Below are 17,868 nucleotides of genomic sequence, written 5' to 3'. Positions count from 1 at the left end.
GAATTTGTATATACATGAAATAACTATTAAACTAGTTTACAAATATTTTATTTTAACCAAAGTGAGGCTAGGTAGGTAGAAAACAAAACAGGAAATTATCAATCAACATAGTAAGGTTCTGCAGCAGAGATAATGGACAAACTACAGATATCACTAATCCTGAGCATCTGGACAATGTCTAGAGGCACTCTGCAAATTTTATTACATTAAATCATTCAAAAGATCAGACCATTAGGTCTTGGGGCACACACAAAGACTTTAACTTGGTATTATAATATATTCAACCCTGTATCTGTAAACATATAGAATCGATGGTTCTGAAAGGATATTAAATTTAAGTTTCTTAACTATAAACACAATTCACATTTTACTAGAACACTTCCACAAGAAAAGTCTCTCTGTATCATAGATGGTGTTCTCAGCAGATGTTCTTATTAGAATGCCTTTTTGCTTTTGCAAAACTAGGGCTAAAGTACAGATTGAATCAAGTCAGTAAATGATCTTGGAAAAATTAAATCTGCATAGAAGAATTATATTCATTCACTGCTCAGGAAAGATGGATTTAAAGAAATATATGGTTCTATATCTTAGAATTGCCATTATAACTATGTCTCAGAACAAGGTTTTTAAAATTTTTTGTATTATTCTTTCATAGATAATTTATACTTGCCAAATCTAAAAACATACAGAAAATTGTGTCTATAACATACATGGAATAATCCACTAAATAAACAAGGTTACACTGTTTGCTCTGGCACCATCCATTCACCTCAAGTGAGGTCATAGGATTAAGCCCCAAAGTTATTTTCTTGTGTAGATGTAAGATTTGAAAATGATGATATACCTTCAGAAGAATGGCTATATCTCTAAGTGTTATAAAGACTTACCTTAACCTCACTTCCACATTGCATTTTATCCCAAAAACTTTTTTCAATGTATCAGTGAAGAAATTGACATGTTACCAGCTTTTTTGGCATGTTACCAACACCTTATTAGACCTTAATATTTAAACAGGGTATCAGCATCATGCAGTAATGTGTACCCCTGCTCCCCAGTGCTTGGCATTTCCTCCCAACCTGCATTCTCTGTTGCTCAGCCATCCCCAACAGCCACCCCTGGCTTCTTGAAACTAAACAGCATCTTTTCCCAGATTCCCAAAATTACCGTATTTTCTCATATACAACATACATCTTTTCCCAAAAAACAGTGGCTGAAAATTACAGCATGCAGTATATGCTCGAAATATTATAAAAGCCATTTTTTCCACTTACTGGCCAAAAATGAAAATATGATCTGCAGGCAACTCACAGGGAGCAGAACAATTAGCAAGCTTGGCTGCCTAACTGCTGCTACTTAGTTACTTACTAAGCTATAAGGAAAGATTTTTTTCTTCATTCTACCTTTCAATAACAAGGTTCACATTTTAGTCTGGAGCATACTATATACAAGAAAATATGGCATAAGTTATGCCTCTAAATGGTACATTACTGAAGTAAACTATAAAGAAGTCACTTTATAAAAATCTAGAGGGGAAAAGCCTGAACTTTAGCAATCAGAATTGATTTGTTAAGAACAAACCATGTCAGACTGATTTAATCTCCTCTGACAAAGTCACTAGTTGGGTAGATGAAGGGAATACAGTGTACAGGAACTTTAGTAAGGCTTTTAATAAAGTCCCATATGACCTTCTCAGAAGCAAATGGGAAGAATATGTGCTAGTTAAAATTACTACAAAGAGGACAATTTGCCCAGTAACCAAAACCAAAGGGTAATTATAAATGGATCAATGACAGAATGCTAGGAGGTTTCAAGTGGGGTTTAACAGGAGTATGTCCTGTAGGGGTTTTGGTAGATCACAAGCTCAATACGAGTCAGCAGTGCGATGCAGTCATGAAAAAGCAAATGCAATTTTAGGCTGCATCAACAGGAGTACTACATGTAAGATAGGTAAGGGGGTAGTCCCACTCTTCCTGGTGATGACTAAGTCTCTCCAGGGTTGGCAAGCTGATCAACTGGCCATTCAAATAACATTAATTGACTGCCTATTATTTGACCACAATCAACTGTGGTCAAATATTCCATCAAGCCAAAAATACCCTTGTGTAGGTGGCAACATACCCTTTTATTGCATAAAGATGTCATTTATTAGAAAGGGAAGGCATAAGGAGCTCTTTGCCACCCTTCCCTGGAAGAATCAAGATCTGCACACACACACGCACGCGTGCATGCACGCACACACACACATACACTCTGTTTAGGAACAAGTACCCCCTAACTTTCTCCTCTCTCCTGAGCTATTCTAGCCTCCCTTTTCTTCCTCTCATTAAGTTCTGGGATAAAAGGAGAAGAACTCTTCAGTCTTGAACATTATTCACATTGATACTTAATTAACATTTTTAGCTAAAATTCAGTGCAATGTTTTAAATTTTAATTTAATTATTTCACAATAACAGCAAATGAACTTATGTAATTAACATAGATATCTAACCTGCAGATAATCAAAGTCTCTTTACAGATCTAGGATGTGAAGAAGTTAGAAAGAGTCCAAGGGCAAGCGATAAAAATGATAAAGAGGTTAGAAGCCAGGCTGTATGAAGAAAGGTTGAGAGAGCTAAGCATGTTTAGCTTAGAGAAAAAGCTGGAAAAGGGAGGCAATGATATCAATCTTCAAATATCAGAAAGGCTGCCATAAATACAAGAGAAAACAACTCTTTTCCATCATTACAGATGGTAGGACTTGAAGCAATGGCTCTAAATTTCAGCAAAGTAGATTTAGATCAGACACCAGGAAAAACTTCCTTACTGTTAGAACAAGAAAGCGGATGAACTGCCCAGGGAAGTAGTGGAATCTCCTTCACTGGAGCATCTCAGGAAGAGGCTGGATAAGCATTGGACAGGGATGATTTAGGACCTTGCATGCAGATGACCCTCGAGGTCCTTATGATCCTATGATTTGCTTAATAGCTTGGTGATTCAGGCACTTGCCCAGGAAGTGAGAAACTTGATTTCTAGGCCCACTTCATCCTGAATGGGTTTGTACCCATACCTACTTCTTAGGGCAGTGCCAATCAATGGTGTAACTATAGTGGGACAAATGGAGTACTGGCCCCAGGCACTCACTTAGAGAGAGTATTAGCATGGTCCCCTCCAGCCCCAGAAGTCTTTTCCATGGGAGATGTAACCATGTGCAGATGGGACAGAGAGAGACAGTCAGGTGCAGCCCCATGCCCTGTAGTGTATCTGGAGGAAGTGGAAACAAATTAAATATATTCCATCTGCGCCCTGCCTCCCCCACTTTATAGGCTTTGCCTTGGGATGTCCAGTCCTTCACCCAGAAGCATATCTGCGGGGGGAGGGGGAAGGGGAACGAATGGGGCATCAGGAACAGCACTGGAGAGTCTGCACCAGTTGGGCTGCTGAACCAGCATGCAGAGAGCCCATCCCTCAGCTACAGTAGGCAAGCTCACACTGCTACAGAGGAGCTGTAGCAGCTGCTACCTGAGATCAGAGAGCAGGGACAGGTATGATCCTGAACCCCCACTCCTGTTTTATAATGGTCAGCATAATTCCCTCTTCCATTCCCCCTGCCCCACATTTATTTTGTTATGCCTCTGGTGCCAATTGCGCCAGGCCATGAACTAGGCAGGACTTGACACCTCTCCCCACCTCCTACTAAAACTGGGACACTGGATGGAAAGGAATGTGAAGATCACAGAGCCCATGGGAGCATGACTGTGTACCCCAGTGAGAAGTACACTTTCCCAGGAAGAAGGAATCCTGAGTTTTACCTGCTTCTCTCTTCTTCTGGGGCTAGTTACCCAGTTCATCCAAATGCCTCTGTCTTGGCAGCAGAGGCTGAAACTCAAAAATTCCTCTCCTCCTCCACTACCAAGTACCAAACCACTATGGGTACATTTTCTCCTGTTTGCTCCCTGGCATAATGCATTTAACATTAGATAGCCACTGGTCAGGCAAAAGAAATAACAGCAGAGGCCAAAACTCAAAATATCCTCAAGCAAGAGAATTAGGAAATGTGAGTTCAAATTTGCGTAGGGTGAGGTGGGCCTAGAACCCATTTCCTGACAACTGCCTTAAGACCTGCGCTAGTGAGCAAAAGGTAAGCAGCAGCACCACCACCACCACATTGATCTCAACATCAAACAGTGTCTGAGCATGTTTTACCTGACAAAGGATCTGGAGAATTAGTCAGAATGTAAGTGAATTACCAAACTGAATTGGATCATAAAGTGTAAGTGGAGCCTTTATACCTATGTGCTCACAGTAGATTACTTCTGAGCATGAACAGCAGACCAAGTCTAGTTGCCCAGGTTGGTTTTTTTTCAGGCCCATGCAAAAAGGTTCAAATGAAAGTCCATAAAGAATCTAGGTGCCTTAGCAGAATTTTGGCTGTTACAAAAGCTAGAATAGGATCATATTTAGTGACTTTGGTGATCATAAACATATGATCTGACCCATAGTTACCAAAAGTAATACTAAAAGGTTTAATTGCATTATTTGCCTGGGACTGGAAAGTCAACTTTAGTAAAAGCACCTAGTTCTCAGTATGAGGGCAAGCTCAAGTATGAATTCAGCTCACACACATTAGGGTCTACTTTCAAATACATTTAGTTGGGCTCCTTGGCACCAAGGTTCAACCACCTGATATCCCCCACCCATCTCATCCTTGGGCATTTTCATTAGGGTTGAAATATTTTTAGAACCAGCACATTATAGAAAAGGTTAGCCCCTATTGGACCCATTAGCATTTTCCTTTTCAGCAGTCATATTGGGTGATGGAACATTGCCGAGTGTAATGAAATGCTCATTCCTTTGACCAGTTCAGCAAACTAAACTGGTTTCCTGAACATCCAGGAGCATATAGGTCTCTTGTCTGGTAGTAAGACCCTAATCCTGCAAACATGTACATGCAGAACTACCCCCGATATCAAAGGCAAATATGTACATAATTATTTTCAGGCTCTAACAAATTATAGCAGACTTCAGACTAAACTATATCCTTTTCTTCTGTAATATGTGCATGATGAGAAATCTCTATGATATGTTTCCATTTAAATGAATTGTATTTGTGTATTTGGTGTACATGAGTATATTACATGTTTTGTCAATCTTGGAATTTCAATAAGATTGTGATTTCATAAATTTCATAGACATTTGGGCTGGAAGGGACCCCAGAGGACCATCAAGTCCAACCCCCTGCCCCAGGGGCAGGAAGTCAAGCAGAGATCATAGGATCCCAGAAAGATAAGCAGTTTCTTTTATAAACAATTCATTCATCAAATAACCAAAGATGCAACTTCTTTTTTATGAATAAATTTGCTTTATTATAAACTATTGGCTTAGAACAGTGATTCTTGTACTCATCCAATACAATAAAGGATGTATACAGATTCCAGGCAAAGTATTGGAATTAACTGCGTGTGTACACCTGTATACGCAAAGCAATTCTGATTGAAATAAACATTTCATAACTGTGCTTCATAAGCTGCACATTGTGAACTACTAAACAGAATAGAACCAGGAGCAGAAGAGGCCTGCTGTTTTGGAGCAGAAAGAACTGGGTTCTATCACCAACTCCATTCCCAATTATCCCCAATCTTAGCACTATAAACTTCAGCACAGTAAAAGTCATGATGTTTTAGGCTGCACAATGTTACAGCTGATTTTAACATCACATGTTCCCTATGAGGGAGAGTCTCTTTTGTCCTTCTTGTACTCTCAATTAGTACACGATAATACAAAACTTTCTTGGAAATCTAAATTCAAAATTTTCAGTAAATGTGCTTTAATAATGTATGTGCCTCTTTTGTGCTGATTTTCTGTGGACTTTCTGAAGTTTTACGGGCAAAACATTTATGGATAGTGAAACACAAAGCCCATACACATTACTATTCATGAAAATAAACATTTAAAATGATCTGTACATGTTTGTATTAGCAGTGCTTTCATGTCCATTCAATCCATAAAACAGAAAAATCATCATTTATCTAATCTAATCTAATTACATCCAGGCAACAGATCGTGATTTCCAATATTCATAATATGAAACATTCTGCCATAATGCAAAATGATATTATGCAAACAGGAAAAAAATCACAAAATACATTATTTGTCTTTAATAAATCTATTATTAAGGAAGAAACAGACATGAATACCTTGGAAAGCCAAAATTCCACTAAATTTAGTTAACTTTTTGGCTCCATCCAGAAAAGCACAGCCGTATGGTATGTGGCACCTCAGACATGTCTGAACATATGCCATGTTCAGTTGTTCCTCATGCTGCAAAGGAGTAGTGCAGAGGGTCTTTTTAATCCCTAGATATCCAGGGGTCAAAAAAATTCGCTGAAAAAAAAAAGCGGAGCACTGCACACGGTGACAGTATGCACTGCCCAAAGCCAGAGCCTGGCCAGCTGAAGCCATATTCTGCTTCCGGCCAGGCTCCACACAGCAGAAGCGACGTGGTTGCAGCCCCAGGAAGCCCCCAGGATATCCAGGGGTCAAAAAAACCTGCTGAAAAAAGTGGAGCACTGTACATGGCAGCAGCATGCATTGCCCAAAACCAGGTAAGACTGCTGGGCCGAAATTCCTCTATCCCACCCAGGGCGACTTGCCATGCACCAGACATGCATGGCACAGGTGTTCCCCAAGGACAACTAGCAGTGGCATAAGGTGCGCCACTGCTAGTTATTCCTGGGGAAACAAACATCCACCCATGTCTGGATGTGACACCTAAGTGCACTGAAAACCTAGAATCAGGTCTTATGTGAACATTATGGCTGGGAACTTTCAAGCAACAGGGCAGATAAGAAAGCATCATATCATTTATCAAAAATAATAAGGTATTCATAACCTACAAACACTTAAAACTTTTGCAAGAGCAGGGACCTCTCTCATACCTTGCCTCTGAATCACAGTTCAGATCTGGACTGAGAAAAAGCAGTTGCTATCAACAACTCCAACAAGCAGAGGATGATCCTGCCCCATTTAAAATGGTTTAGTACACTTCACAGAGCTGTTCCTGAATTTATATCTAAGCAGTTAACTAAAGATCATGCTCATTAAAACTATGCAAAGTTGAACCTTGTAAAAACTTCACAGCAAAACTTGAGTATATATTCTTGAACAACTGATTAGATTGCCTAGAAAACCGATGTAATAGCTAAATGGGTAAGGTAGGGGGTAAAAATGTATTTATCTGCACAGACAAAACTCAGAGGGCATTTATAGATGTGCTCCAGGAGATAGGGCAGCACTTTAATTAGCACAGCTCCAAGACCCCTTCTAATTAAAAGTTTCATAGATTTCATAGACATCAGGGCTGGAAGGGACCTCGGGAGATCATCGAGTCCAGCCCCCTGCCCAAAGGGCAGGAAGTCAGCTGGGGTCATAGGATCCCAGCAAGATAAGCATCCAATTTACTCTTGAAGGTGTTCAATGTAGGTGCTTGAACCACCTCTGCTGGCAGACTGTTCCAGACCTTGGGGGCTCGGACAGTAAAGAAATTCTTCCTTATGTCCAGCCTGAAACGGTCTTGCAGGAGTTTGTGACCGTTCAACCTCGTCATCCCTTGGGGCGCTCTGGTGAACAGACGTTCCCCCAGATCCTGGTGGTCACCCCTGATAAACTTATAGGTGGCCATCAGATCACCCCTGAGCCTGCGCTTTTCCAGGCTAAAGAGTCCCATGTCTCTCAGCCTATCATCGTAAGATCTGTTTTCCTGACTTCTGATCATGCGCGTGGCTCTCCTCTGGACTCTCTCAAGCTTCTCCACATCCTTTTTGAATTGTGGAGCCCAAAACTGGACGCAGTACTCCAGCTGCGGCCTCACCAAGGCCGAGTAAAAGGGGAGAATGACGTCCCGGGATTTGCTCGAGAAGCACCTATGGATGCAAGCCAGCATTTTGGTCGCTTTATTAGCCGCAGCATCACATTGCGGCCTCATGTTCATCTTGTGGTCAATGATGACCCCCCAAGTCTCTTTCTTCTGTAGTGCTATCCAACGTAGCACTGCCGAGCCTATAAGGATGCTGCAGGTTTTTCCTCCCAAGGTGGAGAACCTTGCATTTTTCGGTGTTAAACACCATCAGGTTTTCGTCTGCCCATTTGCTGAGCTTGTCCAGGTCAGCCTGGATCACCCGCCTATCTTCTGGCGTGGATGCTTTGCCCCAAAGTTTGGTGTCATCGGCGAACTTGGCCAGTCCACTCCTGACTCCAATGTCCACATCATTAATGAAAATGTTGAACAGTATGGGTCCAAGTTCCCAGAACCTCACATATATCAGCGTCCCTATGCTGAAAAACGGCAGTGCGGTGCTTTGAACTAAAGCTTGTTGAATGAGCTAAAGTTTAAAGTTCCCGGCTCCCATTTTTCAGTGCAGGGATGATGATACACGTGACACTGGAGTCTGCTGAAGCATGGTAATTAATACACTCCACCAGACTCAACTGAGTCTCCTCTGATGCGCTGTAATTATAATGCATCAGAGCAGCCTCCCTGCATGTGTCCAGGAACCCAGAGAGATAACCTCCTACCAAGAATACTGCAATTGTTTCATAGTCACAGAAGTACACTATGGAGCATAGATGACTCGTAGGGAGAGTACGGAGCGGGGGGGCTACATGCCCCCTATAAGATTAGCCATTGCCAATGCCAACACTGGCTTCTGTGGGTGGTCGCCTATTGCTGCTCACAACACTCTTTCCCTGCCTCCTCCACCGATGCTGTCACTGGCTTCTGTGGACAGTCACTTCTTGCCACTGGGCTGCCAATGCTGCCACCCACAAATTGTGCCCACCCACTCTCGGGAGGCACCAGTCGTTCATGCTATGGAGGAGGTAAGCAGCAAGAGTTATGCAGTATTAAGCAAACAATTGGTGAATGCAATTGTCTCATTCTCATTGAGAAATAACACAAAGAAGCAAACAGTATTTGTCAGAACCCATAGCTGAAAATACAAACATTTGGACTGAAGTCTAAATGTAAGTGTTAATTTAGGGGAGTTAGATTATAGGTAAGAGCTTTGCTTGCTTTACAGGTGTGAATATGAACACACTTAAAACAAAAACGTTACTCTAATGTCCATGAACGTTTTCAAATCAAGCATTTTAGTTGGACTAAAGTAAATTACAGGCAACTGTGGAAGATCAGTTGATGGGGAATGGTTATCTGCTATGAAATAGCAGCAAGGTAGAAAGTATACTGCAGAAGCATATAACACACCACTAATGTGAAGTAAAGATCCACACCAAGATTTGATGGGGAGACATGGGAGAATGCATTAAGAATGGAAATACTTTTAACTTTTAAGTGAGGATGAAGGGAGATTGTGTGGTATTTTGGCCATGTGACAAAGGAGAACTAGAAAGTGGTTACTATTATTATCATTGCCCAGCAGGTCTTCCCAAATTATGTCAAATCTACAATGAATTAAAATATTCATCACCATGCACGATATTAATGCACTTTAAAAATTAACTGTAACTGTTTATAGGCAATAAATTGGAAAGTTAATTAACACTGTTTGCAGGTGTGTAATTACTTATGTTGTGAGACAGGAGCCCTCTGCTGGGAAATTTATAGAAAGAAATTTTAAGAAATATACTCTTTTACACAAAAAGCTACCAGCCCAGTTTAGAAACGGATATACAAAAATGTTATAGTGAGGAAAAAGTACCAGAGTTTTAAGCACATCACCTGCTCTGCCATAACTATTCACGTTTAAGCTGTTACCCTGTGGTAGATGCAATCTAATCCACAGTGCCTTAGTCCTCAGTTGGTATACTACTACAAACTATTTTTCATGTAATGCACAGTAAAGACAGTTACCATAGTGCATGCAGTAAAGCCCTATTCACATGTGCCTCATAGTAACTTGTTTGTACAGCCATGCCCCATGAGACACACACAAAGATGCAGTAGGGAGGCCCTCTTCCATTCTTATTATTTTCAGTAGGTTTCAGTGGCTGTTATCCAGAAGGACTTTGATCTATAGATCAGTCACATATCTGATTAAAATTGACAGTGTTCTAACCATTCTTCTTTCTGTCTAATTGGAGGGTAGAATCCAGATATTTTATGAATTAAGATAGCTGGAAACAATAGGAAAAATCTGCCCAAGCAATGGCGACAGAGGAAAATTGATCAGCCCCTATACTGTTTAGTTGGAATGGTTTGTAAGGCACAAAGGCTAAGAAATGACTGGCTACAGTTTTATGTAAGTATGCACCCATGTGTATGTCAGAGAGAGAGGCAAAAGCACAGGTCTTTTTCCATTGAGGGGTAAGCTATTTCAGATGAGCTTTTGTTTACTGTAGGGTAAGAGCATGCCTACAGGCACTTACTGTGGAGCACCTGAAGTACTGTAAAGCACTGTCCTCCTTCACCTTGCAGTAACTTGTGTGTGACTGTGCCTACAGGGAGAGACAGACATAACACCTGACTCATTCCAAGAATGTCACTGATTAGCTTCAAAAGTGTAGCATAGAGGGAGGATTAATTAACAGTTAATGGGCTAATTCACTTCACATTGGCTGTCAATTCCATGCTCATTCTGTTCTATTAGGTGCCCATTAGGTGCTCAGCAATGACAAGTGTTTACTGCTACAGTCATAACCACCCACCCACCACAAGCAGGGGGCACAAAGCTTGCACCTCTCACCATAGACCCTGGCTACCCCTCCTCTTCCCCCTGCAGATAAGGTTTGGTCCAAGGGTCCCAAGCATGGAAGTAAAACTGACACAGAAGCTTTCTGCTGCCCTCCCCCTGTAAACTGTGGTCTCTGTAGACAATAGAACTTTTGGCAATAGAGTCCTAATTGCATCCCAGAGCAGCCCAGTTGCCATACTTGGCTTGGGGAGGTGAGGAGCGGCACAGTTTGGAATACCTGGAGGACCAACACAGAATACTGTGTCCACACATAACATTGAACTGATTCAAGGATGACCAGCTCAAAATAGTACTTGATTGTCCCAGCATGCTTCTGAAATTTTCCAGGAAGTTTAAGCGCATGTGAAGTAACATAGATGTCTGGACTCTTGGAGTTTAACATGTATTTAGAACATTCTAAGTGTTCTGTTTGTCCTCATCACAGTCTGAGCCCACTGCAAGGGACAGAGAAAGGATACTCACAATCCCAGTCTTAATTTAAATACTGAACACTAGATGGAGTTATTTCCTTATTATTTTTCTTCCCTACTTTTTGGTCAGCTATTTCTGCCTCAAATATAATTTAAATTAGTTAAATGTAAAACAGCTTGATAAACGGTTCTCTTTGTTTGCACGTTCTGTAATGTTGCAAGCAAGTAATTGAAATGCCTAACAGAATTATTGCAACCACAGTGCAGTTGGTCTGTCATTAGCATGTAAAAGTGCAAGGTGACATGTATTTCACATCATTTAGGAGATTACTTAAAGGAAAACACTATGATGGACATTAAAGCATACAAATTGCTGGGGAGTGTTCAGTATTCTATCTAAACTATTACACAGAGAGCAAAAAGTACAATAAATAATTTCAGGTTCAGCATCAATGGCCTATTACATTTCTTCTCCCATCAGGTTCAGCAGAAAACTTTAGGTATTTTTTTTGAGAAGGCAAATAACATCTCAAAAATATTCATCTATAAACTTTCACTTAGTCCACCATGATAGTGGAAGTATTTTTTTCTGGTTGTTCTTCTTCAACCCATCCTTAGCTGAAAGTTTACCCAGTTACTAAAGACTACCAACACAATGAAGTCACTGCTGTTTCTCTATCAGACAGGGCTCAGAAAGGTTTTCCAGAGGTGCATGTGGAATGCCCACAGAACTGATGATCAGCTGTATGAGCGCAGATTAGACAAGGAAAGGACTGCCTTTCTGTATTAGGGCCTTGTTAAACCTTATGCTGAAAGTTGCTCAAATGTTAATTGGCTTAGTGGACCTGTCTCACCTTAAGGCAAAAACCTGCTCTGACTGACTTTCACTTGCACAGCTGTGACTTGCCACTAGAGGCTTGGTGAGCTGTGGCAGGACCAGGAGCAAGGGGCAGGACCAGCTTGCTGCTCCTGCAAGGCAGAGCAAGCTGGTCTCAGCAGCAGCAAGCAGTACCTACCATCGCTGCTGTGACTAACTTGTTCGGCCAAATAGGAGCAGTATGAGCTGGTCCCAGCAGCAGTGGGAGGCACTGCAGCTGCCTGGCACTCCAGAGCAATGGCATTCGCTCTACCCAATGTGCCTGGGACTGAGGCGCTGTGCACAGCACTACTGCACCCCCATGTCCCCACTTGCCCTGACTCAGTAGGGGCCACTGCATCCTGGGATGATGAAGAACTTCAATTTGGGTGAAACAGCTGTCTGGAGTGGTCACATCTTAATGTAACAGGAGCAAAATTAAGAACATTAGTGATAATCCTGCCCTGGAGTGGCATAACTTTAAAGCAAATAATGAGTGTTTTAAACCAGTTAAAAGGTGTCAACATACAGCCAATCCAGGGGTTAAGAGCTTCAGAAGCCACCTAAAACTACCATGTAACAAGGCCATTAAGTCTCTGGGTAAAGTCTGCTTGCATAGGAAATTAGATGGATAGTTGAGGGAAGGGGCATAGGGGGCAGGGGTACAGATCGAAGCCCCAGTGGTAAGGGAGAGAGTGGGGCTAAGTCAGGGGCAGGTGCTGCACAGCTGGGGCAGGGCACAGGACAGAGCCATGGCTTGTCTGGGGGACACAAGGGAGGAGCACCTCCTGCCACTGCACACACCCCAGGAGGGCCTGGGGGGGCATGTGCTCCTGGATTTGTTCATGGGGCAAGGCTGGGCTGCTGCTATGGGCTGTGACCAGGGTGGTGCCAGGCTCTTCCTGGTGTGGGGGCTGGGCCGGGGCTATGCTCAGTGGCACAAGGAGGGAGGCCTGTGGGGGGGCTACAGTGAATTTCGGGCTGGCCACAGCCTCCACCCCCATAGGCCACCTCCCAGTGCCACCACTGCCTGCCCCATGGGCAGCCCAACCCATCCCAGCCGCCTGCTGAGAAGAGCCTGGCAGCACCTGAAGCCCAGCCCTCAGCAGCAGCCTGCTCTGCTCCACATGCAGATCTGGGGGGTACACCCCCCCATGCCCTCCTCCTGGGCATAAGATAGAGAGAGAGATAGGGAGAGAGAGAGAGAGAGATATCTCATGCCCTTAATTATATCTATATTAATGCATATATTAATAATGCATTTAATGTTAATTAGTATAGCCTACCTTATATCACATAATGGGTAGCATTAAAAACAAGAAAAAAATATAAACAAGTAAATAAGCTGAAACTTTGAGACAGGAGTACACTTGTTAAAAAAGGTTGAAAACCCCTGCTTTACTGCAAAGTTTTATTTCAGACACCATAATGTGCTGCCTGCTATCAGCTGATGACATTTATTTAACTATTTCTAGGAACCATGGGGTTGGGGCTCGGTGAGTTCAGTGCCCTCATGTGCATATGTGCTGGATAGGACCCTGGCTGCTGCTCTCCACAAGCGTGCATGCATGTGAATCCACACAGGAAGAAGGATGCAGAGGCACGCACACACATGTGTGTGTGTGTCCACCTTACTCCTGTCTCCCCAGCTCAGTGCCTGCCAGGTTCTAGCTGCCCCTCCCCGCAAACTCGGGCAGGAGCTGGTGGGCAGAGCAGGCCGCTGACTGCAGGGGGCAAATGTCACTGCAGCAGCCAGAGGTTTCCTTGCCAGGGAATGAGGGGGAGGGGGCATTCAGTGACCACTGTGGGGCAAAGGAACGTTTGCTTGGCAGTGCTGTGCATAGGAGCTGAGTGGCAGGCTGGCCGACAGGCAGCACAGCAATTTCCCCTGCATATGCTGTGTGCTAGGCTGGAGGAGGACATGAGTGTGTGTGTATGTGTGTGTGCGCGTGTGTGTGCCCCTATTCCCATCCGAGATTTCTTTACCCAACCTAGATTTCCTTAAAAATAATATGGTTGCCCTATTTTTGTGGCCATGGTCATTCAGCAAGTGATTATCAAAGGAATTAGTCACATGCAAAGCTTAAGTACATGAAAAAGTCTTTGCACATTCAATAAATTTTTCTCCACAAAAATGCAAACCTCTTAACTTTGTTATCTTGACCAATAATGCAACACTGTGACATTGAGAAAGAAAAGGAAAAAAAAAACCAGTCAGTTCTGCTCAATTAATTTTTACCAGCAGAATAACACATACATGTAACTACAGGGATAACTAGCTAAAAATGGCAAGTTGGTTATTTCTGGAGGTTACCAGTGAATTGCTGACCTTGAGCACCCAATAGGTTACAGGCAACTTTCCAGTGACTCCAGAAATGAAAGGGGGAAAATTCCCAGTAGAGGTGATTAAGAAAGCATATAAGTCATTATTTTGGGGGGTTCCAGCTTCCTTTTTGCATAGACCTACTTTGGAAAGCAAGGTTCTACCCTCTTTCAATAAGGTTCTTTGTTAGAAGAGGAAAGTACAGCCCTAATACAACACAGTCTTTGTGACAGTGTCTCCATTGCTACTGAAAACAAACAAGTCATTCTTAGTGAATGTGGAGATATTTCTAGAATGGTAATTAGTCGAGAAACCAGTACAGCTGGGTTTGTGGATTCAAGGCAGTTTGACAGAATGCATCTGAAGCCAGGTCTACACTGGGAGTTAAAAAAAAAAAGAATCATGCTAGGAAACAGGGCAATTAACACATATTAAACATAAGTTAACGTTAGTGTGTAGTGCTACAGTCAAAAGCCTTTTTAACTATCCCGACTATCCAGAAAATCCTTGCCTTTAATATTAGTGTAGACAGGGAATTCAGATGATAATCACAACCAGCTAACTTTTAAACACAACTGTTTTTATACACATTAAGAATGAAATCTTGTTTTGTATCACATGAGTTAAAACACTTTAGTTAACGTATTTTCTAACATGGCACATACTCCCAGTATAGAAGGGGATCTTAGGGGGCCAGAACGAAACAGCAGACCTTGAAGATGCCAGAAAGCTGTCAGTTTATCTTTGCAAAGTAACAGAATTTTGTCAGTCCATAACTGAATTTTAGGACAGATTACAGTATCCATCCAGCCTTTTTGTATTTAAAATTCATCAAAATCCCTTAGGCCCACGTTAGAATTGTTTTGGGTATAAAAAGATGTTCCATTTCCTTTTCTTCCAATATCCTATAAATGTACAAGACCACCGTCCCACTTTGTGAAGTAACAGAGGTAAAATGTGCATATACTCTCCCTCCCACACCTCTCAATCTTTGGTAGGGAAAATAAGAATCCAGTGCAAAAACAAGTTTAAATCAGTGTAAGACCTTTGGATTCTTGTCAATTCTACTTTTTTTTTAGCCCCTTAGTACGAATCTTTCAAAAGATACTAAGTTTCATTCCCCATTTCTCCTTCTTTTATGCTAAACAGGTTCTTTCTACAAGTTTTTGTTCTTGTATGTGCTCTCTCGAGCCAAGACTGCAAACACAACCATATAACTAAATTAAAATCTTGCATAAGGGTTTTTGGGATTAGGGCCTGTGCCAGACGATTAACCAAGAACAGAACACCTTATGGCACCCTTTCAGTGTTTCAAATACCGCTGTGTTTTTTTAAATAGTTAAACAAATGTCATCCATTGATGGCAGTCAGCACATTTCAGTGGCTGAAGTAAGACTTCGTAATAAGGCAAAGCAAAAGTATGGTTTTAATTGCCTTGCATATATATTACAACTACTTACATTTTAAAATTTCATTTTCTGCTAATTGTCCCCTGTTGTTTAGTCAACTCACTAGAAAACTAACATGAACAGAAGCACTCACCATACAGATGCTGTGAAGGAGCTGTGTCATTGCCATGCATGCTTGACGCCCTATTTGGATGACAAGAACAATACAAGAGAAACTGTTAGCTTCTGGATTAGCAACTCCAAAGTGACTGATCAGCAAACCCTAAAGACCACACCATGCACCAATTTATGTGAGGCTAGAAATAATAATTTAGATGAATTAATAAATAAATAAGCAAACACATTAATAAAATCTCATTAGAGAGAACTGGAAACCTCCATCACTAGCATTTACAGCCAACTATGCTTTTATTTTTCTCTTAGAGACTGCCTATAGTAGAGAGCCTTGAAACTTCACTTACAGCATAGTTAAAACAGCACACATTTTAGGGTAAAAAATCAGCATAACCTACGTTGGTTTATGTTATCTTTCTACCATCAAGAACAATGCTGGATTAGGGCTTTTAGCAGTATTAATTATGCTGGCAATAATCATGCCACTAACCAATACTAATTAAACTTTCAAACATCAGCCAGCTCAGTTTCTATATTTCTGGAGAGAGGTTGTTAATCCTATTAGCCTGAAGTCAGGCAGAAGGCAGGGGTCAGCCTGTAGCTGTGAAGAGATAAAGTCCATTTTCTCTGGATCAAAGTCCTGTAGCATAAGTTACCACTGGAAAATTCCTGGTATGCAAGGAGCAACAATAAGAACAACCTGAACCATGAAATATTTGTCTAATAAAACTATTGCTTCTTGAATTATTTTTAATTGATTATTTCATCTGCTGTATTAATGTGCATAGGTGAAGATTCACAGAGTCACTAAAACAGAGTAGGAAGCTATCTGCCAAACTTCCATTTCTGTCATTGTAATTCTACCCCATACTTTTTGTTTCTGCAGTATTTTTCCAAGCAAAGGTTCAAATAACCCAGATGCTGGTTCTGCAATGATTGCCTCAATGTACAGAGCTCAGTACCACACCAAAGCCCAAAGTATGGCAGTGGTGAAGTTCTATAAGCACTGAGAAAGGCAGACTTTCCAAACATAGATGAGATAAGACTATAAGAATTGTCATTTACTGGGTCAGATCATAGGTTATCTTGTCCAGTAACTCACATAGCGGTGTGCTCTGCTCTGTGTCCCCCCTGGCTCACTAGTTATTAACCTTTAACTGTCATTCCCGACCCTGTTTTGTTATCATTTGTCCCAAGTAATTAGTTGTTGCCTTTTTAGAAGCCTCCCTATTTAAACCAAGCTAATAGTTTACCTAGTGTGCCTGGGCCCACGACAAATAGGCCTGTGTCACACAGCAGTGTGCTCTGCACAGTCCCCTTGGTACACTAGTTATTAACCTTTAACCGTCACTACCATCTCTGTTTTGTTATCATTTGTCCCAAATAATCATTTGTTGCATTTTCAGTAGCTTCCCTGTTTAAAAGAAGCTAATAGTTTATTTGGTCCTGTACCACGCAGCAGCATACTCTGCTTGGTCCCCGCTTGGTGTACTTGCTTGAAACCTGTGGCCCTCACTCCCTTCCATGCTTTTTTTATTGTCCTACAAATTCAGTTGGCACTGGCCAATACTATTAATGGGGACAGGGGCTAACCATTGCTCTGTAGACAGAAGGCTCACACTACCAACATGTGTCAAATAGGCATGTGTCATAGTGGCAGCCAGCAGATGCCAAAAGGGAAAACGAACTGGGTGGAACCAGGATTTTTTCCCCCACTCCTCCGCTTTCAAGAGGAACATAAGAGGAAAGATAAGCCCCTGGATTCTACAGAGAGATAAAGGAAGCAACATTTATCCCATTTCACTGATGGGGAAACTGAGCCTCAAAGAGGTGATACACCTCATTTGTAGGTACACAGGGAATCAACAACAGACTTAGAAACAAACCCTGGGTTTGGTGCTTCCCAGCACCAAAGCCTGGTCCACGCACAAATGTTTTCTCTCTAGTGGCGAGGAGCATGGGCTTTTAGGGCGCCTCTACACATTCATTACTGCACTTTTACTAATGAACGTTAAATTTAGTACCTCCATTGTGAGGTATTAGAATAGGCACATTAGCCTATTTTAATGTG

General features: G+C 41.9%; 1 long non-coding RNA gene across 2 annotated transcripts in view; it reads right to left on the bottom strand.

The window, feature by feature from the left end:
- The window catches only part of LOC149871560 (uncharacterized), a 298,900-nt gene that overhangs the window by 279,274 nt on the left and 1,758 nt on the right, over positions 1-17,868 (bottom strand). For both annotated transcript variants that reach the window (XR_016440266.1, XR_016440267.1), the window contains exon 2: positions 15,817-15,866. This is a non-coding gene — a long non-coding RNA (uncharacterized LOC149871560). The remainder of the gene's footprint in view (positions 1-15,816; positions 15,867-17,868) is intronic.

Source organism: Crocodylus siamensis, chromosome 2, assembly GCF_052110815.1.
Source record: "Crocodylus siamensis isolate JL-2025a chromosome 2, ASM5211081v1, whole genome shotgun sequence".
NCBI lineage: Eukaryota > Metazoa > Chordata > Crocodylia > Crocodylidae > Crocodylus > Crocodylus siamensis.
This window is presented reverse-complemented; position numbering and strand designations above follow the sequence as displayed.